Raw genomic sequence first — 23,953 nt, 5'->3', positions numbered from 1 at the left:
CCACTTAACCTTGTTGGCCTCAGTTTCTTTATCTGTAAAATAAGCTGGAAAAATAAATGGCAAACCACTCTAGTATCTTTGCCAAGAAAGCTGAATTTAAAAAAAAAAACAGCAATGTACATGACATCTCTCTGGATATTCATGACTATCTACAAGGCAGTGGGGACTCTGTAGGATAAAGTCATTGAGAGTAGTTACCAGCCCCTTCAGGGACTGTCACATAACTTTGTAGGGAAAAAAATATATAAATATTTGTTAAATGAGTAAGACAAGAGGAATCCCATTCAGTGGTGGATGGACAAGTCTTCTTCAGGGATCAATGATTTTGTTGGCATAGATATCTCCCTCCATCAACAATGACCTAATCTCTGTAAGTTTTTGTAGATAATATTCTTGAGTAACTATGAACAATAACAACAAAAATTTCATCTTTCAATGGCCAACTCTCTGGTAATGAGAATTGCCATCAACAAATAAGCATTTATTACACACTATGTGCCAGTCAATGTGCCACATAGCACACGTGCTGGAATTAACATGCAAATTTCATATCTGGAACAGATGTGATCTGCAATGGTAGATACACAACATGATTTTGGGGATACCTGCCATAATGCCTGCTTTAATGTTATTTTGTTAGAATGTGTAAAAGAAAAGAAGACAGAAGGTCAGAAAATGAAAGTGTAAAGTAGAACCCTATCTTTTTAACCAATGTATGAGAGAACCATATTCTTAATTTCAGCCATCATAAGAAAGTATTCATGTATAAGGGATACTGCTTCTCTCTGATCATGTCACTCCCTTGCTCAAAAAGTTTCAGTGGCTCCTTATGGCTTTTAAGACAAAATACAAATTCCTCTATTGAACATTAAAAGCCCTTCACCATCTAGTTCTAATCTATCTTTCTAAACAAATTTAACAGTACTTATCATATACTTTATGGTCTAAACCAACTAGCCTCATTGTTGTTTCCAGGATACAATATACTAGCTTCCATTCTCCTGTCTTTGAACAAATTGCTCCCAGATCTGGAACATTCTCCATCTTCAGCATCATATTTTGGAATCCCTGGCTTCATTCAGGTTTCACCTGAACTTCTACCACCTAAATTAGGCTCTCCTTAATTTTCCCAATTATTACCATGTTCCTCTCCCCAAAATTACTTAAATTTAACTTATGCAAAACTGAGCTCAGTATTATTCTTCCATACCCGCCCCTCTTTCTAACTCTACTATAACTGTTGAGGGTACCACCATCCTTCCAGTCAGTAAGACTCACAATCTCAACTCCTCACTCTCTCTTACCCCCTAATATCCAATCTGTTGCCAAGGTCTGTTGATTTACCTTCACAACTTCTCTCACACAGGTTCCCTTCTTTCCTTTGACACTGCTACCACCTTGGTGAAGGCTCTCATTACTTTATACTTAGACCATTTCAATAGCCTGATAGTGGGTCTCTCTGCCACAAATTTTTCCCTACTCTACTCAATGATCTTCCTAAGGTATAGGTCTATTGCCCAATAAATTCCAGTGGTTCCCTTTCACCTCTCAGATCAAATATAAAAATTTCCACTTGGTATTCAAAGCCTTTCATAACCCACTACTCCTACCTTTCTGGGCTTCTTATACTTTTCATACTGCTACCTAACTCTTTGATCCAATGACAGTGGCCTCCATGCTGTTTCTCACATGAAACATTCTATCTCCAGACTCTGGGAATTTTAATTGGCTTTCCCCATATTAGAATTCAATCCTTCCTTATTTCTGCCTCTTGGCTTCCCTAGCTAATATCCCACCTTCTATAGGAACCCTTTCCCATTTCTTTTAATTCTAGTGTCTTCTTTATATTGATTATTTCTCATTTATCTTGTATATAGTTTATTTGTGCATAGTTCTTTGCATTTTGTCTTCATCATTAAACTGAGCTTCCTGAAAGCAGGGAATGTCTTTGGCTTTTATTTGTATCTCTAGGGTTTAGCACAATGTCTGGCACATAGTAGGTGCTTAATAAATGTTTATTGGCTAGCAATAAGAAAAAATTTCTATGTAAATATGTAGTTTCCCCCTATTAAAATGTAAACTTCTTTATGTTCAGAATTTTTTTAATTTTGAACTTACTTCCTCAGTGCCTACCATAGTACCTAGCACACAGAAGGCTTGTTAAACTGAATTTAATTGTCTATACATTTAGAACTTGAGCTGACTCAAGACAGAACTGTGCATTAGCCAAAAGTAATTCTTTAGCACTTCAAGAGCACTTTCATCCTTTCCCCCCAGTTATACCTTCTCCCCTTCTCTCTCCTTCTTCAAGTGTCCACTGTTCCCTTTTCTGCTCCAAACAGATCTCATAAAGTCTTAAACTAAAGTAACAAATTTAAATTTGTAGATTTTCAGGAATATTCAGTCTCATGGGGAAAGCATAGTCAGAAACGAGGCAAAGAAAGAGAAGGGGAAGATAAAACTTCCTAGCTTCCCTGAAAACCAACTGGTACAGATAGCTTCCTATTTTAACTTGCAAGTATATTAAGTGAAATTTCCAGTAAATGCAAAAGTACTTTGTAAAATTGGTATAAAAAGTACAGATCATCTCGTATAGTGTCAGGCTTAACAGAGGCACTCAATAAATATTTACTGATGATAATGATAGTGATAGAAAACTCATCAGACCCAAGAGGCTAAAAGCAATTAATCAAAAAATATTACTGCTTCTATTGCTGGTTCTGCCGGATGCAAATGGAAGAGCCAGGAAAATAACATTCAAAAAAGAATATCAGCTTTACAACATGGAAGGCACAAAAGAGCTGCTAGAGACACACAGTAACATGTAATTTCTAATCATTTATGTAGGTATTACTGCCAAGAGGGTCTAAATATTCTTGTTAAAAATAAAACTGGCTGAAGTCTGGATATAACTATCTCATGAGGGGCAGCTAGATAATGCAGAACTGGAGTTGGGAAGATCTGAATTTGTACATTTACTAGCCTTATAATCATGAGCAACTTGTTTAACTCCTTCTTGCCTCAATTCCTTATCTATAAAATGGGAGCACTCTGGTATCTTTCCCAAAAAAATCTCTATGTACAAAGTGTATATTGAGAGATGACTAAGAAACAACAAAACATCACTGAGTCACCTACAAATAAAACAATTGAGAGGAATTATTGCTTCCAAGTAGACAATTCTTTGAAATGATGTCTCAATACAGTTTTAATAGATTATATTTTTGAGATACCCCATACAAGTTATTACTGGAACTCATTAATTCATAATTAGTCTCATTTAGTCACAAGTCAGTTCTCTGACCCACAGTTTCCTTACCTAGAAAAAGAGAGAGTTGGATTTAGTGGTCTCTAAGCTTCCTTTAGGCTCTAAACCTATGATTCTTAAAGCTTCTGGAAATTATTTTTTGGGGATAAGATTGGTTGGCTTCCCCTCATACATCTCATACATCCCAGATAATCAATGATTTCTTTACCCCACTTAGTGGTTTGAGCCTTCCATCTCAGTATCAATTCTAATACAGAAGTTAAGGGTAGGCAATGGGGGTTAAGTGACTTGCCCAGGGTCACAATGCTCAAAAGTATCTGAGGCCAGATTTGACCCTAGGACCTCCCATCTCCCAGGCCTTGAACTTTATCCATATGAGCCACCTATCTTCACCCTGCCCCCTCCTTTTTTTCTGCTACACAGTTTTAACTGAATGATTCATCTTTGTTCTGTTAGATTGTAAGCTCCCTGAGGGCAGACATTGCCTTTGGTCTCTTTTTGTATCTTTATTGCTTAGCGTGGTGACTGACACATAGTAGATATTTAATAAATATTTATTGATTGACTGTTCAATCTTATCACAACCTAGGGCTCTTTAGACTAAGCTGCTTTTAATACATTCTAGGTCCCTGGCTGTTATGGATTGTCAGAAATTATTTACCAAGAGAAAGAGCCTCTTGGGCCTCAAAACATTCAAATAGCAGAAAAACTGTAAGAATGACATCCCCAATATTTGATGTTTTCAGTGTTCTGGGAACATTAAATTAGTTGCATCTTTTTACTCCCTATTCCTATCCATTCAGAACTTGAGCTGACTCTGGATAGAACTGTGTAATAGCCAAAAGTAGTGCTTTTAGCACTTCCAGTTTCTTCTTTGATCCTTTCCAGTTTTGGTCTCTGTTTAAATATAACTTTTCATCTAATGCTACAAATGTAGTCGATAATGGTAACAAAATTGTGCTTTTTTTTTTGCTTTATTTTTTTTAGGTTTTAATTTTTTCTAATTATTTTGTTTCTTTCAGCCATGGAAGAAAACTGGACAATGTTGTCAATCTTACTGTGGCTTTTCTTATTTAGGGCTCTTCTCATCTTGCTACCTTCACATTTATAAAGTCTTCTTCCCCTCCATACTCTATTTGGTCCATCCAGTTGCACTGGCTTTCCGGCAGTTCCTTGCTGGTACCACTATCTCCTAACTTCATTCCTTTACACTATTCCTTCTTACCTTGCTGGTAAAGTGGAAATATTCTTGGGTTTGCAGTCAGGGTACCTAGGTTCAAATATTAGCTCTGTTTCTTTCTATCCAGTGACCAGCTGATGTTTGAAAGAAGAGCTCTGGGAAAGAAAATGGAACTAATTTTCTTTAACCATTACCCCTATCATCTCCATTATCTACCTGGATCAACTTAGGGTATGACTTTGTCTTGAGATATCTGCTTCTGTTTCTGCTCTATTCTCTTGCCTTAAGAGGTAAAGAAAACCCAAAATGCCTGTGAAAGAATAAATTATCTTCTTGGAACTGTTATTAAGTAATGATGAGTTTAATCTAAGACCAGCTTGGCATGGCTCCTCTTCTCTGAGAAGTTAGAAAGCTTTAAAATATAGATTGAAATTCATAATTCTCTGAGCCCCCAGGCAGATCTTTTAATAACCAAACTAGAAAAGAGATTCTCAGCCAGCCAAATTTTGAGAACTCAATTAACCACAGGTTTTCTCCAGACCTCCTTATCAAATGTTCTATAATAAAAAATATTAACTTAATGCAATTAAAATAATTTTCTTTACCTTGAAAATAGTTGTTTAAAAATACAATAAAAAGCAAAATTTAAAATAGAGAGAAACACTTAATAATGAACTATGTTGCATGTTAACTCAGCAATAAATGGAAGGCTGAAACAGAGAGTGGAGTATATTCACCATTGGTACAATGGTTTCTCTCAGTTGGCTTAATTTAGGCACTTTCTACTAGCTTCTGTTAACAAGCCAAGTGGTAAACTGGAAAGGAAAAGTCCCCAGTCTCTTTAAGTCTCCTGGCAAGTGTCCTTTATCTGTTGCTATCACTCTCTCCAACCCAGTCTCTGAGGCTCTATCCAAAGATTTTTTTAAATCAGCTATAGCAGAAACCTCCTGCCTTCAATGCTAATTCTACAATAGCTTCATCTTTTCCTGACCTAGAAAGAAATACAACTACTCCACTCTTTAGGGACTTCAGACTCTCACAAGGCATCCAGGATAAGCCTTACCATAATTGTGATGCTATGATTCTTTTTTTTTTTAACCCTTACCTTCTATCTTGGAATCAATGCTGTGTATTGGTACTGTATTCTTCTATTCTTCTAAGGTAGAAGAGTGGTGAGGGCGAGGCAATGGGGGTCAAGTGACTTGCCCAGGGTCACAGAGCTGGGAAGTGTCTGAGGCCAGATTTGAACCTAGGACCTCCCATCTCTAGGCCTGGCTCTCAATCCCCAGAGCTACCCAGCTGCCCCCAATACTATGATTCTTAAAATGCACAAACTATGAATCTATGTAAACTTTAATATTTACCCAAGTCTTGATTTAGTGATTTTATTCTGTGACTTACATAATCATATAATAGAAAAAAATCTTTGTCTAAGTATCATTTTAAAATTGGTTTATTTAATTAATTTAGAGTATTTTTCCATAGTTACATGATTCATGTTCTTTCCCTCCCCTTCTCCCACACCCCTCCCATAGCCATCCACTAGGTTTTGCATGTATCAACCTATTTCCATATTATTAATATTTGCAATAGAGTGATCATTTTGAGTCTACATCCCCAATCATATCCCCATCAACCCATGTGATCAAGCAGTTGTTTTTCTTCTGTGTTTTTACTCCCATAGTTCTTTCTCTGGATGTGGATATCATTCTTTCTCATAAGTCCCTCAGAATTGTCTTGGATCATTGTATTGCTGCTAGTAGAAAAGTCTATTACCTTCAATTGTACCACAGTGTATCAGTCTTGTACATAATGTTCTCCTGGTTCTGCTCCTTTTACTCTGTGTCAATTCCTGGAGGTTGTTCCAATTCACATGGAATTCCTCCAGTTCATTATTCCTTTTAGCACAATAGTATTCCATCACCAACAGATATCAAAACTTGTTCAGTCATTCCTCAATCAAAAGACATCCCCTAATTTTCCAATTTTTTGCTACCAAAAAGAGTGTGGCTATAAATATTTTTATACACATATTTCCCTATTATCTCTTTGGGGTACAAACCCAGCAGTGGTATGGCTAGATCAAAAGGCAGGCAGTCTTTTAAAGCCCTTTGGGCATAGTTCCAAATTGTCATCCGGAATGGTTGGATCAATTCACAACTCCACCAGCAATGCATTAGTGTCCCCATTTTGCCACATCCCTTCCTTTATTTCCTTTATTATTTTCCTTTGTTGCCACATTAGCCAGTCTGCTAGGTTGGAGGTGGTGCCTCAAAGTTGTTTGGATTTGCATTTCTCTAATTATAAGAGATTTAGAATACTTTTTCATGTGTTTATTGATAGTTTTGATTTCTTTATCTGAAAACTGCCTATTCATGTCCCTTGTCCATTTATCAACTGGGAGATGGCTTGATTTAGCTCCTTGTAAATTTGAGAAATAAGACCTTTGTCAGAGGTTTTTGTTATAAAGATTTTTCCCCAATTTGTTGCTTCCTTTCTAACTTTGGTTGCATTGGTTTTGTTTGTACAAACCCTTTTTAATTTAATGTTATCAAAATTATTCATTTTACATTTTGTAATATTCTCTATCTCTTGCTTGAAAGGTCTTAAAATCTTCCCTTTCCCATAGATCTCACAGGTAAACTATTCGATGTTCATCTAATTTACTTATAGTTTCCTTCTTTATATTTAAGTCATTCACCCATTCTGAGCTTATCTTGGTGTAAGGTGTGAGATGTTGACCTGAACCTAATCTCTCCCACACTGTTTTCCAACTTTCCTAGTAGTTTTTGTCAAATACTGGGGTTTTGTCCCAAAAGCTGGGATCTTTGGGTTTGGGTTTACACTATCTTGCTGAGGTCATTTACCCCAAGTCTATCTCACTGATCCTCCTTTCTGTCTCTTAGCCAGTACCATATTGTTTTGATGACCATTAATTTATAGTACAGTTTAAGATCCAGTACTGCTAGGACCACATTCTTCATATTTTTTTCATTATTTCCCTTAATATTCTTGATCTTTTGTTCTCTCAAATGAACTTTGTTTTATTTTTTTCTAATTCAGTAAAAAAGTTTTTTGGTAGTTTGATAGGTATGGCACTAAATAAGTAAATTAATTTGGGTAGGATTGTCATTTTTATTACATTAGGTTGTCCTATCCATGAGCAATTAATGTTTTTTTTTTATTATTTAGACCTATTTTTAATTGTGTGGAAGTGTTTTGTAGTTGTGTTCATATAATTCCTGTGTTTGTCTTGACAGATTGCTAAATATTTTATATTGTCTAGAGTGATTTTAAATGGAATTTCTCTTTCTAATTCTTGCTGCTGAGTTGTGTTGGAAATATATAGAAATGCTGGTGATTTGTGTGGATTTATTTTGTATCCTACAACTTTGCTAAAGTTGTTGATTATTTCCACTAGCTTTTTAGTTGATTCTCTAGGATTCTCTAAGTAGACCATCATATCATCCACAAAGAGTGAGAGTTTAGTCTCCTCATTGCATCTTAAAGCCTAGGTTAAAGACTCTGTTTTTCCCATGTTAAAAAGTAAGGGGTTTGAATACATAATTCCTAAAGTCTCTTTCAATTCTAAAATTAGGAGAATATCAAGCTATTATGTGTTTTACATAACAAAGGTATTTCACCTAGATTTTAAGTCACCTGAGGACAAGTGGGGGCTGATAATTATTATAATACTATTTCAAGGTTTATAGTCTATCATGTATACATTTCATCACCTGATTCTCATAATAATCCTGTTATTATTTGACTTTTCTCTGTCAAACTCTTCATTTGCTTTACCCTTTTCTCTACTTTCTCAAGTCACCTTTCCTGTTGTTACCTCACTTTCTATCTTAAAAATCTTGATTCCATATGATAACCAATTCAATTTGATACCATCTTCTCCCCTGGAACCTGTTGCTTCTTCATTTTATCACCAATTATGACTTTCCAAACCACATTTCTGAATCACATCCCTCACCTGCTTTCATGATTCCTACTCCAGGGCTATTGAAATTAGCCACCTGTGGTGACTGTATCCTTTTTAATGTTACCTAATCTCAAATAGGTTCTCCCTGATTAACATCAATATAGATATCTCTTCCATATCATGGTTTTCCCCATCGCAGTTTTGATATATCGAGGGGTGGTGTAAAAAATTAAATGAGAATTTTTGGGGAGATTACAGAATTTGCAAACAATACACAAAGGTCAGTAGATGACTCATAAAAGGTTTAGAAATTCAGAAATACATAAAATATATGTATAGTATTATGTAATATCAATATATTTTATCTTTAATACTATAAATATATAAAATTTCTTTTTAAAGTTAAAATAAGTAAAAAGTTAAAGTTTGCAAAAAAAAGAATGCAAAAGTCAGTAGATGATAGACAAAGGCTAGAAATGGAGATATCTGAAAAAGTTTAGTAACTCATAAATGTATAAAATATATGTACTGTTATATATAATATTACCTATATAATATGTATTTTATTCTTTAATAACATAAATTAACAGCTATACTTTTTCTTAAAATTAAAACTTTAGTAAAAGAACTGTGATTCTATGCACAAGTCTGTTTATGGCAATATCTCACAACTTTTCACAAGGATCTCACAATGATCTCATATCTTGTGTCACTTAAATGCCATAAACTCTATTAAAATCATGAGTTTTAAGTGTAGTGTTCCTGGTGGTTTAGAAAGTCCTCCTAAGAAATAGAGGAAAATAATGGATTTGAAGAAAAAAAGTAGAATTGTTAGATACGCTTCATTTAGGCAAAATGGCTGCTGCAGGTTGGCTGCCATTAAAAGTAAGGCATAGCAAGAAAAATAGAAAAAGAAATTTCACAAAGCCATTGCTGCAGCCATATCAGTAATTGCAAAGCATTTGATAAATCATGAGATCCACTTTTCTCAGAGTGAAGCATTTCTATTGGGTGCAGGATTGTTATAAAAAAACAGATTCTAGCTGTAGATCCTGGCTTCATAAAAGAAACCTTATTCAAGAATTGGATTAAGTAAAAATTAGAAAGTGCCAAACTTAAAGTAAATGACTCAGACAACAAAACATATTAAATTATTAAAAACCAATCTAAAAGAGTGAAAAAGAAACAAGAAAATATAAAGTATATACTATCACAAACAACTAACCTGGAAATCAGACCAAAGAAATATAATCTAAGAATGACTAGAATAAAATAATGACCGAAAAAATCAAAACAAGTCTGAATATCATATTTCAAAGAATCATAAATGAAAGCTGACCATTAGAACCAAAAGACAAAGTTTTTTTTTAAATGGATAGACTATACCAGTTGCCTCCTAAAAGAAATCCCAAATTGACAACTTCCAAGAACGTCAGAATCAGAACCTTGAGCATCTATAATAAAGGAAAAAAATACTTCAAGCAGCAAAAATAAAGAATTAAATTATCACAATCAGGAACTCATATTCTTGATAGCTAGCATTAAAAAGGAAAAGAGATTGTGTAATATAATCTGAAAGGTTAAAGATAAAGGCTTATAACCAAGAACAATTTACCTTACAAAACTTAAAATAACTTTACAGGATGGGTAATGGAGCTTGAATAAAATAGAGGTCAATTAAGAATTGCATACCAGAACTAAATAAGAGGTTTGAAATACAACTTCAGAGCCAAGAGAAAACCAGAAAGTTAAACATATCTGAGAATTTGAAAGGAGATATACAATGATGAACTACATTTTCCAGGAGCCCACTTCTGTCCCTACATGCTGATGTAGACAGGGAATAAATAAGGTGGTCTTCCATGGCTAGCTCTCTTTGCTTCCTGGGTCAGGACATTGATGAAACAGGCTGTTTGAACAGGTAGATTAGCCATGGGCATGTGGTTTTATTTTGTTACTTCTAGTGATCATTAATAAATATTATAAAATATAATATTGAAATTATTATATATTAATTTTATTTTTACAATGATGGCAACCACTGAAGTTGGAGAAAGAATTCTTAATTTTTTTAAGATAGCCTAGATACATTTTGCAAAGCCACTTTTCTCCTGTCATGGCTTTTCGCCACCCACCTCCCACTCCATCCCACCCCTCCAAACTCCAAGAGAACTCCAAACTCTCTTTGGAGCTGCTGCCCTGCTCCTGCAGGCCTCCCCCCCCCCCATTTCCCCAGCTGCCCCTCCTGCCAGCTGCCTTACTGCTACTGATCCAGCCTCCTGGGTTGTCCCAACCATCCTCTCCTGATCCTCCTGATTCAGCTTGCTCCTGCTCCTGCTGCTGTTGCTGTTCCTGTTGCTGTTGTTGGTTGCTGCCACTGTATCTTTAGAACACATAAGCCGTGAGTCCTTGGAGCTGCTCTCCAGGCAACCGGTAAAGTACATGTCCAACAGCTGAGTGCTTGCTCACTACTTGCCTTGTAAGTCCAGGTGTGTTTCCCTTAGGCAATAGACTCCTAACTCCTTGCCATTTCTGCTATTCATGAGCTACTGCAGTCCATGCCAGATTGCCTGAGGGTTCAAGAGCCATTTAGGAGCACCTTTTTTTTCCTTGGAGGGTGAAGTATAAATCTCTCCCCCACCCCCACATGGGTTTTCTAGTCATTTTTTCAGCAGGGTAACACACCCACACCTACCTCAGTTTGGCTAACCCTGATAGGCTTCCATTTTCTGCCTATGGGGGAGGGGACTGAGTTAGCACATGGCCCCTATCATTTTACCCCAAGGGGGAAGGGGAAGCAAGGTTACTCTTCCAAGTAGGAAGTAAAATTGCAAGCATGGCTCACTCTATGAAAGAGCAATACATTGCCTTTTTCAAATAGCTCCCAGTTTTAAGATGTTTTTCCTTCCTACCATTCCTGGGTGCACTGGTCCATGTGATTATCTTGCCTGACATTCAGGAGAGAAATTTTTGGGCCTGCCCAGTCTATAAGATACATCCAATTTGGGATTCCTCCACACTATGTTCAGTGAGGAGTTCTCCTTCACTATGAGAGATCCTAGAGGTATGACAAAAGGAACCTAAATGGATAGGGAAGGACCTTTAATAAATAATTTCAATATTGTATTTTATAAGACTTACTAATGATCACTAGAAGTAACAAAATAAAACCACATGCCCATGGCTAACCTACCTATTCAAACAGTCTGTTCCAACCCAGGAAGCAAAGAGAGCTAGCCATGGAAGACCACTTTATTTATTCCCTGTCTACATCAGCATGTAAGGACAGAAGTCAGTGGACTCCTGGAAAAATGTAGTTCAAAAGCACAAGATTTCCAATTACACACAATGTTCAACTCCATGGATCAAGATGCCCCTCCCAGGATAAGCATATCACTTCTAAACACACCATTATTGTTGGTCAGTTGATTCTCCCCCAGGAAGCAATATGTGCCAAACTAGCCAAAAGTTCTTGTCACCAAAGTCCTTAGTACTGTCAGATAGTTCAAAATCAGAAAGTGATATGTTTTATCAGTGAAAATGAGATAAAAGAAGAGACATCGGCATCTTCTTTGCCCTTGTACCTTAAAGATCCTTCAATCTGAAACTTTCAATATATATTGTCTCCCCCATTAAAATGTGAGCTCAAATTGAGATCAAGGATTTTCTTGCTTTTCTATTTGTAGTTTCAGTAAATGCTTTATATATAGTTAAGTTCTTAAATTTTTTTTGTTCACTCATTCATTTAGGATATAATCAAAGGCTTGTACTCTAGGTACTAGGTTTGGTTAGCAACTTAGATGGACTCTCAGCTCATTCCATTTGGTTTCAACTCCACCGAACAAGATGCCCCTGTGACAGGAACCCCAAGGCATTCCATTCCCCTAGCTCTTTTCTGCCTCTTTTTATATTTTGTCTCCCCTTCTGGACCATAAGTAACTTCAGGATAAAGACTGTCTTTCTTTTTATTCATTGTATCTCTTCTACTTAGCACAGTACTCAGGACATAGTAGGTATTTAATAAATGCTAATTGAATCAGATGGAACCTAGGTGTCAGCCTTGACTTCTCACTCATTTTCATCTGTCACCCACCCCATATCCAATTCCATCTTTTCAATTTTTAACTTTGCTGTAGTTCTCAAATATGCCTCTTTTTTCCCTCTGATACCGCTCATCAGGCCCTCATGCCTATGCTATTACCATATCCAACTAGTTGGTCTCCCTCTCCCACAAATCTCTCCACTCCAAATTATCCTCCCCTCAGCTGCCAAAGCAATTTTCTGAAAGCACAGACTTAAGGTTTTCATCTTTCTACTCAATTAAACTCCAGTCATTCTACATTACATCTAGAATCAAATCATAAAATCCTCTGTTTGGGGTTCAAAGTCCTTCGTTTTCACTAGTTGTCCTTCAGGCTTAGAATTATCTCTCATCTCTGCCTCCTAGTTTCCCCGGCTTTCTTCAAGTTCCTTCAAGCAAAGATCCCACCTTCTACAAAAACCCTTCCTGATCCCCCTTAATTCTAGTATCCACCTCTTTCTACTATTTCCTATTTATCCTGTATATAACTTATTTCTACATAGTTATTTGCATTTTGTCTCCCTCATTAGATTTTAAGTTCCTCTAGAACAGAGACTTTTTGTCTTTCTTTATAATCCTACTGCTTAGCGCAGTTCCCGACACATAGTAGGTACTCAATAAAATGTTTTAATTGATTCTCTGATATCCAAACTAACCACACTAGGTAACAAACGTGAATGGAAAAATAACATCTGGGCAAAACTGTTGCCAAATAAAAAAATCAGAATGAACAACCATTATTGCACAATAAAGAGCTTTACAACACTTCCGAAATTGATTTGAAATATATTAATGGCTTGCAAAAGTATCACCTATCTAAACTCAAAATAATTTAGTTACCTAAACTCCAATGTGCTTGATTGACTTTTTGTAAGAACAAAAACTGCTGCTACTGCTATTGTTACAATTACTACTACTACTACTATTAACATTTACTGCTACTACTACTGTTCCTTCTGCTGCTACTACTACTTCTACTGCTGCTACACCTTTGTGAACTAATAATAAAAAACAAGGTATGAGAACGCAAAGATCAGCTGGGAGATTGTGCTTAGAAGTGGGGCAAATTAGAGTAATTTTAACCAAAGGAGTATAGCATCCAGAGAGCCTCAAGCAAAAGAAAACTTGATGAGGAACAAGTAAAAAAACAAATATATAGTATCAACTGCAGTCTTTTCAATATGTCTGCTCTAATGTGTTAAATATTTTTGAAAATTAGGTCCCTCTGTATGAAAGCATTTTCTCAATTGGCAGATCAATTTTTACACTGCCTTTTTTTTTTGTTGGCTTGCTTATAGAATAAGTTGCTCTATTTTAAAAAATACAGATTATTCAAAGAGAAGAAAGAGGAACAAGTATTTACATAGCACCTACTATGTGCAACACACTAAAATACCCTGCAAGACAGGTGAAATTTTTATCCTCATTTTACACTGGAAAAAACTGAGGCAAACAACCGTTTTACCTTGCCTTAGATTCATATAACTAGCAAGTATCTGAAGCCAGATTTGAACTCAGGTGGTCTTCCCAACTCCAGACCCTGAACTCTATACACTGTGCCACTATCTACCTCTGCCTTCAAAAAGATATATAGATAGTTTTATACTTATGAGCATTAAATAATTAAATCATCAAATACATGACAGAACACCAGAGAGGCTGTTAATTTATCATGGCCAGTTTGGGAAGGGAAGTATTCCATTTATAAAAAGAATAAAATGGTATTTGTCATGATTGTGGACTTGCCTTATCTACACCAAATTTTTAAGATAGATATGGTTAGTATAAAATGCAAATGTTGCAGTATATTCAAATATTTAGAGCCTAGCTGGGTTTTCCTGATTGTTCTTTCTTTTGAGTTGAACAAGAACATAGTTCTTTCTCAAAGCAAGTAGTTTATTCTGAAGTAGCAATGTATTTAGTCAGTGTGCTAACAATTTTACTCGTCTCATTTTTAGTAATGTAAAAAATGTTATTTGTAGCTAGTAGACTGGGGCAGTAGTGCAGATTTAACAATAAAAGCATATTTTCATGTTTATATTTGTTTCATAAGATTTAGAGCCTAAAGGGACCTTAAAAACTATCTGGTCTAACCTTATCATTTATAGCTGAGGATACTGAGACCTAATGAGGTTGTCACTTTCCTAAGGTCCCACAACTAGTAAGAAACTTTTTTTAAAAAGCCATGTCTTCTGCCTCTCACTTGGAAGGACTTTTAAATTCATCAACTATAGCCATGGTAGCAAACTTATGGCTTATGTGTCAGAGAGGGCACATAGAACCTTCTCTGTGGGTACACATGCCATCATCTACCAGAGTTCATTACTAGAAAGGCAGAAGAACTTGGGCTGAGCTGCTCCCTTCCCCATTTCCAAAGCACCCAAGGACATTTTTTCACTTCACCTGCCCCTCTGCCCAGCAGCCCAATGGGAGCACTTTGTAAGGGTGAAAAGGGGTTAATTTTTAAAGGGTTGGACTGGATTATTTAAGAGAGTTGTCACATATTCCAAAGAGAATTTATTTATAATTTATTTACAAAATGTAGAAGGATTGAGATAAGAAAATCAGAAAGAGGATAAAGTAAGATATCTAGCCTAAGTACTAAGAAATTTACTCCTGGCCCCTGGCTCAACCCAGGCAGGAAGAGTTAGTTCTTAGGCCTAGGCAAAGCCAAGGACCTGGGGAAGTCTCTCTCAAAAGGTAAGTCTCTCCTGAGGTTAGTTTTTTCAGAAAATCCAGCAGTTAAGAGTCAACTCTTCACTCACCACATGTCAGTTTAAAGGAAGAGGTTTCAGAACAGCCTCACAAGGAACTGGGTCTCAGGTCCAGGCTCCACTCCAAAAAATGAAGAATTGTCTCCAATCTCCACTTCCAAAGAATGAAGAACTGTGTCTCACAGGAAGTGACAGCTCCTTTTAAAGATGTTCCTTTTGCGTCAGTTCCTGTGTCTTCCCCTAATTTTACACCTACCAATCACAGTTGAAGCTTTGCTTAAGACTGCCCAGGGGCAGTTAGTTTAATTCTGATTTGTTACCCACTTTTGCACATGTGGGTCACTGACCTCCCACTTAATCATTAAATGGGATGTTTACACTTTTGGTGATTAGATCTAAAAATGGGCAGATCTCCATACTCAACTTTTAAGTTGGGTGTTTACACTTTTGGTGATTAAATCTAAAAAATAGGCAAAGGTTAAAATTTTAATCTTCATAATCAGGGGAGAATTGATTTTAATCTTCACAGCTTCCTCCCTCCCCTGTGTAAGGTAAGGGTGACAGGGCAGGGCACTCATTCTCTAAGAGGTTCAACATCACTGACCTATACAATGAATATTTATGTGATCTTCCCTTCCAAGCCACCTAGATAACTCTATCATCCCTCCCTCTCAGCAGAGGGCACTATCTTGCACTTTACAGAAAAACTGACTCTGAAGTTCCCCCTCTCTTTCCCAACTTTCAATTCATCTCAGCATCATTTCCCAGACTCTTCCCCTTTGCTTCAGTTTCATAGTAAAAGGTAACCTTTTTCCTTATGAAGAACAACCCCTTTACAAATTAACTTGATCCAAAACACTTTGCTTTCATTCTACTATTCAACTAAAACTATTCCCTCTTGAGTAACCAACTGCTGAATCCAGTAGCCTTTTCCCAGTCCTTATTTTTCTTGATGGCTCTTTATTTGCCACTAATCAACAGCATAACCTCCTATGTAGATATTCTTTGTCTCCCATTCTGAAAAAAAATTAAATATGAACTAAACAATTATCAACAAATACAAACATTTCACTATACAGCTCCTTGGATTTTATCACAGTATCCTGTCTTGGTTCTTTTCCTAACTATTACTGAACCTTCTCAATTTCTTTTTAGTATCGTCATTTAGGTCCAACCCCCTATAAATGGGAATGCTCCATGGCATTGTCATCTGTACACAGATAACTCCTAAATCTACATATTTAGTATTCATCTCTCTTCAAAGCCCAGGTCCCCTATATTCAAGTATGTGCTAGGCAACTCCACTTGGATATCCCTTAAACATATCAAATTTAACATGTATAAATTAGGGGCAGCTAGATAGTAAATGGAGTTCCACTCCTGGAGTTAGGAAGACCTGAATTCAAAGCTGACCTCAGACACTTCCTAGCTATGTGACCCTTATAAGTCACATAATCATGTTTACCTCAGTTTCCTCCTCTTTAAAATGTGCTGAAGAAAATAAACAGCAAACCACTTCCAGTATCTTTTCTAAGAAAACCTCAAATGAGCTCACAGAGAGTTAGATACAGTCAGATAAAACTGAAGTAACTGAACGACAATATAAAACAAAGTATATTCTTTCCTACTAAATGTACCCTTCCTCCCAATTTCTCAATTTCAGGAAAATATATATTCATTTTTTTTCAGTCATCCAAGTTTGAAACATCAGTCATTCTCAACTCTTCAGTCTCATTCACCCTCCCCCATAGCTGTCAAATCTTAATAATTTCACCTCCTCAATATCTGTTACATCCATCCCTTTCTTTCTACTCATACAACAATCATCTATCCCCTGGACTATTTCAATGGCCTCTTAATTGGTCTCCTTATATCCAATATCTCCCTTCTCTAATGTGTCCTCCACATATAGCTGCTAAATTAATATTCTTAAAGTGCAGTTGTGCCCAGAGCACTCCTCTGCTGAAGAGGTTTGTAATTTTCTATTGGCGTTAGGTAAGAGGGGAACTAGTCTATTTGGCATTTAAAATCCTTCACAATCTGGCTCCATTTTATCTTTCTAGACAAATTAAACATCACTCCCCCTCATGTCTAGGGCAGTGAGATGGCACCATGGTAGAATGCAGGATTTGGGGTCAGAAAGACCTGAGTTCAAATCTGGCCTTAGATACTTAACCCTATTTACCTCAATAACATGATCTGGAGAAGGAAATGGCAAACCATTCCAGTATCTATGCCAAGAAAACTCCAAATAGGGTCCACAAAGAGTTGGAAACAAATGAAAAGTAACCCCTTCATGAAGTTTACCTTCTAGCCAAAATCCCTCAAATACCAATATTTCATCTCCTGCCCTTGTCACTATAGACAAGCTTTCTCCTGTTCCTGGAATGTTTTCCTTCCTCACTTCTACCTTTTTGATCTGTAGCTTCCACCAAGGCTCAATTCAAGTATTTCTGAAAAGCTCTTGATTATTACAATTGTTAGTGCCCTCTGCATTGACTTATCTGGGAATATGTTGTTCTCTTCTAGCAAAATGTAAGGTCCCAGGGCAGAGTCTGTTTAACTTTGATATTATATTTGTATCCTCATTTCTCATTACAATACCTGGTACACAGGAGATAATTAAGATATGCTTGTTGTTTTAACACAATTTAATACTTAATATTGCAAAGGTCAAAATAATAGAAGCAGAAGAGAGAATAAGGGCAGGGGAGAAGAAAGGAGGATATACATTATTTCCCTCCATTAATTTTATGGTTCAGCTCTATTGGTTTACCTGCTATTCCTCACTCACAATATTCTATCTCTTGTTTCTGTATCTTTTCATTTGCTGTCCTGAAAGCCTGGAATACTTCACATACATTATCTCATTAGAATTGTATAATAACTCTGTGATGTAGGTAAGTAATACAGTTCTTCTCCTTCTACAGATAAGGAAGCTGCACTCTTGATCACATGGTTACCCAGCTATTCAGTGCTGGGAGTTAAATCCAGGATTTCCTGACTTCAGATCCATTATTCTATGTGTCATGCTGATTTCTACAATCTTTTCCAGCTCTAAATCCCATAACCTTGAGTGTCTAAGAATTAGTGGATGAAAAATTGCCCAAGTCTTTCAGAGTATCTTTGGCAAGACATAAAAGATTATAATATTGTGGAAAGATATGCAAAACTCTATGTCTCCTAGAAAGGATCTTTAGTTTAGTCAAATGAGTAGTCCTTTATCCCACACTCCTGGGTTTTGTTCCTCATCCATTAGGTAGGCACTCTGCCATAGAGGTGTCAAACACAATCCTCAGGCTATATTTACTCTTGAGTGTTACATTTATTAAAATGTAATCGGGAAATATTTAATTGAATACATCAAAAATAATTGTTAATGTGTGCTTTTCTAAGTCAATATATGGCCACAGGGATCATTACGTACAGTTCAGCGATCCCCAATTTCTATTTGAGTTTGACACCAATGCTCTACCCAAAGCTTCAAACATAACCCTGTGTCCTGTTCTAGCCAAGACTTGGTTAACGCATGCGCACTTGCCCTTTACCAAGATGGCGAGCATTTACTTTACCAATATGGGTACCCGGGAGCAACCTTAAGGGGAAGGGAGGGGCATCCCGCGGAAGTCTTCTCTGCCGAGGCTGTCTGTTCAAGGCCCCATCCATTTCTTTAGTGACAAAGATTTTTGTAGACACGTTTCATATAAAGTCCTAAATAAAGCATTTGGCCAACGCTTGAGGCTGCTTCTTGGACCAATATGGACGCTAGAGCTTGAGGGGAATAAATTTCCTTTACCAAGATGGCGGCCGGAAGCTTCCGGCGAGCTCCCCAATCCGTCGTCGGGATGGCTGGAGACTGAAGGGGATGACCGGGGCTAAAATCTGACCTAAAGTGACAGCTTCACTGCGACGGGTGCCAGAGTCCTGGGAGCCGGGAGTGTTCCACTGGGGGCTTCTCCAAACATACTTTTCCCGCGCGGCTGTCACCCCAGGGGCGGGCATATCGCCTCACGTGCACACATGGACAAATCATAACCATAAATACGATAACTGGCACCAGGGGTAGAAGACTAGATTCTTCTGACGCTCTCCACTGGACGTGGCGGGGGCGGGCTCCCTGGAAAGGGGTGCTGGTTCCCGCCCCAGAGGCGAGCGTCTCGGACTGACGGAGGGGTCTTTGGGCTGTCTTCCTCTCTATAAGTCGTACCCGGAGAGTTAAGCACGTGATTCACTTAAACCTGAAGAGGAAGTCTAACGGGATTTATTGCAAGGAGTTTTTGCAGAAACTTGAAAAGATATTCTGTCGGGGGCCCAAATTGGGGAGGAGAGACGCAAGGGGAGAGAGGAAGAGGAAGGGTCAGTAGTGTGCGAAGTGCAAGATCTAGCAAATGTCACAGCCAGACCCACAATTGAAGGGAGGGACTCCAGCTCCCAATTTGGTCTGGGGCTGGAAGAAAGGTTAGATGTGGGTTATGTGTAAGAGGTGCAGTGTCCCTGCCATTCCCAGTGCAAGTCATTTCTATTTCACGTGCAACTCTCCCACTCCCCCTATTTCCTTCCCCTCCAAAAGTGCAAAGAAATCTAGCCTGCTAGAGGGTGGTTTTTTTTTGTTGGCTTTTTTTTTTCATTTGGCTTGTAACTTCCTTTAAGTGAGAGCGATGGGAGGGGTGGAGGTTGAACTTGGCAGGCGACGCCTCCTCTCTTGCGGCTGCTGCTGCCGCTGCCGCCGCTGCGGCTCCGGCTCGACTAGGGTGGGGGACTGGAGAGAGTGAGGGTGGGTTTTGCTTTGCAACTTCTCATAGCGCAAGAAAGGGGGGGGGGGGAGCGGCGGCTGCAGACTTTGCTGCACAGACGATGCGTGGGTGGGGGGAACCTTCCTGCATGCAACTCCCTCGGGGCCAAATGTACGTATGCTATCCCCCCCCTAATGTTCGCCCGAGGGCGTGTCTGACGGTCAAGTCTGAGAGATAGACTAGTACGCTGCACCGCGCCCCCTTCCTTGCCTCCTCCTTCCCCAACCCTTATGTGTGCCTTGGGGGCTGCTCGCTGCCACCCCTACCCCTCTCCTCCACCGCGGTCCAGAACTGTATTCCTTTTCAGGCGTCTTTTCCTAAGACACCTAAAGTATCTCGTGCTGGCCGTGGCCGGACCACCTCTGCCTAGTTGTCCCCTGGAGAAAGCCGTCCCCCTGCCCGGCCCCGTGTCCCAGACTTGTGGACTTTGTGCACTAGGCACTCTCCCCCACCCTCCGCCCCCCGCCAGCCCAGTTCCCTCCTTGAGGACTGCGGGCCTCGCCGGTCCTCTGTCACATGCATCACCCACCGGGTATTCTTCGTCATCCCCGTCATTAGAATTGATCTTCTAAGTCAGCTCAGCCTGGAGAAATGGAGTGGGGTGGGGGTGGGAAGGAAAGGAGAAAAAGAAACTACACAAACTAAGCTTCTCTGCTTCTTCTCTCTCCAAAGAAAGACCAGGTTTGTTGTCTCCGCATTTATTTTCATTTTTTCATTTTCCTTTGGGGATGAAGGGCAGAAGGATGAGGGGTAGAGGAGGGTACAAAGCGCGTGCCGGGACTGGAGTTGAAATGCAGTAATCATCGCTTAGCTGCTGCGGTTGATGTTGCAGGGAGGTAAGCCTATATGTGCGGACAGGGGTAAGAGGCGTGGGGGTGCAGAGTACCAGGGTGGTGGTGGGAGTAAGTTGCTGGCAGTGGAGTAGGAGCCCGCGGCAGCAGCAGAGGCGGCGCGCGGGCGGGCCGGCCGGCTAGCTAGACTGAGTTAGAGGGGCTTGGGGAGCTGAGCGTGCGATTGCAGTTGCTCACAATCACCAACAGGTTGCATCCTTCCCCGCCTGCTACTGCCCCTCAGGCTTCGTACACGCTGGGAGCGGCGAAATATGTGAGTGGTGTGTATGTGTGCGTGTGTGCATGTGCGTGTGTGTATGTGGATGTGGCGCCGCCTCCTCCTCCCCCCCGCCCCCAGCTCGAGCTCTCCCTCTCTCTCCACAACCAGGCAGCCCTTTCCCGTGTCCTCTCTCCCCTTCTCCTCCTCCTCCTCCTTTTAGTCCTCCTCCTCCTCCTCCTCCTCCATTTTGCTAGCTCTGTCTGTGACTAGAGCCCGAGTCACCGCCCGCCTGTCGGGGACGGCTGAAAGTGGGTGTAAGAAGGAGCAGAGGGGTGGGAGGACTCCGGGGAGAAGAAACGTACCAATAAACAACAGTCCAGAGACCCGAAGAGGGGCCGAGGACTGTTCCTGGCGGTGCGGGGAAAGGGCAAGACTTTTTAAATAGGGGTTCTTCCCCCTTACCCCCCCCTATGGAAAAGGGGGCGGCTGTTTACTTCCTTTTTTTAGAAAAACATTTTTCCTCCTCCTTTCTCACGTTAAGTTGTTTATTTCGGCTGTGGTGGGAGCTGTGGAAGGTGGTGGGATAACCGGACCCCTAGATGAGGTAAGAGGCAGATGGAGGAAAGGGGAGGGGGGGGGTTACGGGTGTTTGCTACCTCTGTCCCCCTCCCCCCAAACCCTAAGAGCCTTTCTTGGCAAGAGACGGAGTCCTAGGGGGCGGCTTTGAATCTTGAAAACTTTTATTAACGGGGTTGGGGGGCGGGGAGGGGTTGAGTAGGGAGAGTTGACAGTGACGAAAGGACAGAAAAAGGGTGACAGTGCTTCCTCCCTCCCCCTCGTCACCCCTCTGCCATGCTCGGGTGCGTAGGGTGGACAGGGAGGAAGCTGAGCTTGTACTTTCGGACCGGGAGGCTGAAATAATGCCCCTCTGCGTGGGCTCCAAGCTCCCTGGCGGGGAAGTCGGGGGCCCCAAGCCTCCAGGTTGAGTTAATACCCTACTAGGAAAGTCGCAATACTTTATTTCCCCCTCCCTGCCACCCTTTATTTTTCTTCCTTGAGGTTAATATCTATTTTTTATTCTAAACTTGGAAAAACGAAATAGTGCCTTAACTTGTCTGTCACGAAAATGTTCACTGTTTGTTGCCTAGGATTGATTAGAATTTCCGTCGAGGCTACAACGTGTCTCCTATTTGAGCTCTTTGCATGGGTGGATTTTTTTTTTTTTTTCGGGTACGAAAGGGGCTGACAGCCTGGAAGTTGTAGACTTCTCTAAGGGGCTGGTGTTATCTTGCAGAAGTGGGCGTGTCTGAGAAAGAGCTCAACAGGTCTCGACACATTTCTAGACACTTCGCGCTTTTGTGGGGGTTCTTTCCAATTAGATAATGAATGTTTTTGGTTTGTTTGTTTTTTGTATGGTTAACATCAGTAGAACGGTCTTGAGTTATTGTATAGCCAGAGATTTTCGACGGATTGTGGTTTTGATGTTTGTATTTTGGTTGTAGATGTGCTAGCTGAAAGGCTGTAGTGCCACCTAAGACATTTGGGCATTGTTTGTAATGTCTTGTTAATGTTGCAGAATCGTTTGCAACTAAGAAGAACGTTGCTTGAGGGACCATTTTGTAGTCCCGTTCCCCCCCCCCCAACCCCTGCCCCCACTCCCTTTTCGGACTGGGTATTGTTTTGGTTTCCAGTATGAAGGCAGCTGTCAGGAAAGCCCGTGGAAATTCATTAGACTCCATTTGATACCTTGTATGTGTTTAGAGATCATTATCAAGTAAACATAGCAGAAGGACGGGGGGGGGGGGGGGGGTTGTTAAATCGTATGCACTAAAGATTTGTTATTGCAGCACCCCACTCCACCCACCATCAGCCCCTCTCTCACCCCTTTTCCCAGCTGCCTTACTATACAGCCAGTAATTAGGTTTATGATTTTTAACTTCTTCCTACAAGAGAGTTTTCTCCTAGTGGACTGGATTTGACCAGATTGTCCTAAATATTCTTATCAGCCAATCTTTCAGATCATTTTGACCAAATGAGATTTTTTTTAAAAGGGGAAGTGGGGAATGAAGCCTTAGAATCCAGTATTATTATTGTGGGGATTTTTTTCATGGCTTTTTAGCCCCAATCAGATGTTATATTTTTATTTCATGATTTTAATTCTCTTTTCATTACTCTACATTTTGTTTCAAAGGTGGGGGGGATGCAGCGAACTGAATAAAGAACAGGATATGCTAATGTTACAGACAACTTGTATATATAGGTATATAATGTATCATGCATAGACAGTATCCTATACCATCAACATGAATCAATAACTTTATATTTTCACTTCAAATAAAGCCTACACTTTTGTTAGAAACTGTAACACATTCTAGTCTATCCCCTTGAAATTTAAACTATCATTAGTTAATATCCAAGACGGAGTCCTGAATTAGTTTGCTTTACCACCCAGCTAGGATAATGGAGTTGGAAATGGGAATCTTTTCCCTTGTCTAGGAGATTAGCATACTGGAAGTGTTGGTTTATCCAAATAAAGTAAAGGATTCACTTGTAGGTAGTGGTATGGTAGCTACTAGGTACAGATGAACAACTATCTGGAGTTGGGAAATATAGGAAATAACTAGCTAGATTCCAATACAATATTTGCTGTTGCAGTCTTAATTAAAATGTGGTAGTTTTAAGTTATTTTCATACTTTTCATAATGCATTGATATATAATCTAAACTTCTAATATAATTATTTTTGACTATTAATTACAGACATTATTAAGCATTATTTTTTACACAAATGAATGGCAAAGCGTCATCTTGTAATTTTGCTGTTAAGTTTTGCAGGTGATCTGCCTTATACTGTAGTATGCTGCATGTAAAGAAGCAGAGAAAATGCTATTTGAACTCTGGAAAGAGAGAAACTACCTTTCTGGTGGGTAGGGAGTA

At 39.2% G+C, this 23,953-nt stretch overlaps 1 protein-coding gene across 13 annotated transcripts in view; it reads left to right on the top strand.

The window, feature by feature from the left end:
* The first annotated feature begins 19,329 nt into the window (after positions 1-19,329).
* Positions 19,330-23,953, top strand: part of NR3C1 (nuclear receptor subfamily 3 group C member 1) — a 153,721-nt gene continuing 149,097 nt past the window's right edge. For 2 of the 13 annotated variants that reach the window (XM_056811435.1, XM_007473815.3), the window contains exon 1: positions 19,845-19,948. The gene's annotated coding sequence lies outside the window, so the exon portion shown is untranslated. Of the gene's footprint in view, positions 19,531-19,830; positions 20,649-20,706; positions 20,804-20,937; positions 21,622-21,862; positions 22,077-23,823; positions 23,940-23,953 lie in introns of those variants that run through there. The other 11 variants (XM_007473817.3, XM_056811434.1, XM_007473814.3 and 8 more) reach the window with 11 other exon arrangements.

This window comes from Monodelphis domestica, chromosome 1, assembly GCF_027887165.1.
Source record: "Monodelphis domestica isolate mMonDom1 chromosome 1, mMonDom1.pri, whole genome shotgun sequence".
Lineage (NCBI taxonomy): Eukaryota > Metazoa > Chordata > Mammalia > Didelphimorphia > Didelphidae > Monodelphis > Monodelphis domestica.
The sequence above is the reverse complement of the archived record's forward strand: the minus strand, read 5'-3'. Positions and strand labels throughout refer to the sequence as shown.